The sequence below is a fragment of the Triticum aestivum genome, chromosome 5B (assembly GCF_018294505.1).
Source record: "Triticum aestivum cultivar Chinese Spring chromosome 5B, IWGSC CS RefSeq v2.1, whole genome shotgun sequence".
Taxonomy (NCBI): Eukaryota; Viridiplantae; Streptophyta; class Magnoliopsida; order Poales; family Poaceae; genus Triticum; species Triticum aestivum.
In genome coordinates, this window is record NC_057807.1 from 385,090,789 (window position 1) to 385,093,759 (window position 2,971).

The window sequence follows — 2,971 nt, forward strand, 5'->3', positions numbered from 1 at the left end:
GAATAGGAGGCTACAAAATTGTAGCTTAACATGCAAATTTTAGGTTTAGTGCGAACAAAATAAGTTCTTTAGATATGGAATCTATGGTGAAAACAACCTATATGGCAAGCAAGCTAATCATTTAATTCACTAAGCTCCATAGGGTGGAAGCTCTCTCAATCAACCGAGGTCTCCAATTCAAGATTTGGTCTACGATTTTGACTTGGTCAATGCATAGTGCTTTGTGGAGTGATCTGCTGATGGGTGGGCCCATTGCTAAGTGGTTGTGTGGTGGAGCAGAGTCGATTCAGGGCAATGATTTTGAGAGCACACTACAATTCAGAGTTTTTTCTTCTTCTTTCCCCATTGGTCAAATGGTGTTGACCACATCTCGCACGCCTCAAGCCAGGTGTTGTCAGTCGTGCCATGTGTCTGCATCGTGTTGCACCTCTAGGGGCACGAGATTCTTTTACCGTTGCGCCGGTCACGTGGACATGAAAAAGACCATGTAGAGGCGAAGAGGGGAAAATCAGTGGCGGCTGTGCACAAAGGCGGCTTGAGGAGATTTCAGCGGCTAGGAGTAGGCGCCTTGAGGAGAGTTTGATGTCTTCTTGGTTGGGTGTTCGGCGGCTGTGAGCACGCGTCTAGGAGCGACGTATTTCCTAGCCGGTCATTTGGCATTTCGGCGGTTGCAACCTCGCCAATTGGGAGCGGTCATTTTTGGCTGGGCGTTCAGTGGTTGAGACCTCATCGACCGCGAATGGTGTCTTTCCCTTGCCTTTGTTCGTTGTCTTCCCATGGGATGGTGTGTTCTTCTCACTTCCCTTCGTGTATCTAGATTTTTTCCGTGTTGCCTTCCTTCTGCATTAGAATGTATGGCTGTTATTAGTTGCCGCTTTAGAATGTGCTGGTACATTAGAGTGTCTTGTTGTTGACAAGTAGGGCTGGAATTCGAGCCGAGTCGAGCCAGCTCGGCTTGACTTGCTAGAGCTAGTTTTATTAACGAGCTAGCTCGACTCGACTCGTTATTATAACGAACTCAAATCCAAGATTGGCTCGACTCGTATAACTCGCGAGCTGGCTCGTTTAGCTTGTTAAGCTCGTTAAAGATATGAACATAAAACCCTCAAATATTATAAAAATAATTATGTATATATTAAACATATATATCACTAACAATAGTAATTTCCTTGTAACGCATGAGTCTCCTAGGCGGTTGGGCCTTAAACGACTAGGCCTTGTGTTGTGTGCCTAGGACATAGGGTGCTGAGTGGCTAATCTTTTTCTGTATTGGAAGTGGCTGATCTTTTGTACCGAGCCTAACGAGTTACACGAGTACTCGTGAGATTGACTCGTTTAACTTGGTCTATAAATGATCTTAAACTAAAGCTTGGCTCGACTCGTTATTCTACGAGTTCGAGTCGATTCGAGCCGAGTCACGAGCTACTCGTTTAGCTCACGAGCTTCGAGCTTTTTTTTCAGCCCTAATGACAAGCTTCACGAGTTTTGCCTAGATTGATGTTTTTTTTAATTGTCCATTCGGTGTTTCGTGTGCTGGTACATTAGAGTGGCATGTTGTTAACAGGCTTCATGAGTTTTGCCTAGATTGATGTTTTTTAATTGTCTGTTCGGTGTTTCTTTTATCATTAACCACTAATGCCCGCTCTTATGACAAGCATTCGCTCATGAGCAACCTTTGGTTGCGTGCATGGATTGGTGGTCCATGATGTTCTTTTTGTTGCTTTGTGCTTGCTCCTGCAGGAGTTGTTGGGATTCTCCCACGTGTAAGGGTGAAGCAGAATGGTAGCAAGTATTTCCTTTAGTTAGAGAACCAATGTTATCAATCTAGTAGGAGTCTCCCATGCTAACAAAGTCAACAACACCTATGCACAGAACACAAACAAACTGGTCCCCAACACGGCAAGGGAGTTTTCAAGCCCCTTGTCTTACTAGTTACAAGATTAGACTACAAGTGAAAGAGATAGTAGATAGCAATGTAACACGGCAAAAATAAAAGTAGCAATGGTGTAGAAGAATTAAGTAATAGAGAATAGACTCAGGGGACCATAGGTTCACTAGTGGCATCTCTCTCTCGAAAACAAGCAAATGACATGGTAAACAAATTACAGTTGGGCAGCGATTAAATGCAATATTTATGAATATGATCATTCATGGTATAATCTCATATAGGCGTTACGTACGTGATAAGTAGACCGTTAATTCAACTGCATCTACTACTAATACTCCACCCCAAAACCGCTATCCAACATGCATCTCAACGTATTAAGTTTGCAAGAAACAGAGTATCGTAATAAGCAAGATGACATAATATAGACAGGAAGACAACAATCAGTATGATGAAACTTGTCATTTTGTCCTTAGTGGCAACAATACAGTACATGCCTTTGCCCTTTTTGTCACCGGCTTAGAGCACCGCAAGATTGAACCCACTACAAAGCACCAGTCCCCACTACAAAAAAGACACATCCGTGACATTTTGGGCCAAACGATTTTTTTTCCTGTCATACTTATGACACTTCTATGACGATAATTGTGACAAAATACGGTATCATCATAGATGTGGTGTGCTCCTTCTATGACAAAAAATCATGACAGAAAATGGGCTTTTCATCCTGGGCGGGCCAGAGACGCACCTGCATGACATTCTTTGGGCCGTCCATGACGGAAAAAAACCGTGGTAGAAGCGAGGGCGAGGAAAATTTCGGGGAGTTCCCGATTACGGTGGGTGGTCGGGGGCCGAGCGATGCGCGTTTCTCTTGTACATGTACGCGCGTGTGTGTGAGGCGTTGGGCTCTAACTGAACCCGAGCGAGGCGTCGCCTAAATGAACCCGAGCGATTGCACTGCAGGCTACGCGTTACTGAACCCGAGCAATCGAGCGATTCCTTCGCTACTGCTGCTAACTGAAGCTGATCAATGCTGCCTCTGGATGAACAGTGAGCGTTGCAAGGGGGTTTGGATGAACAGTGAGC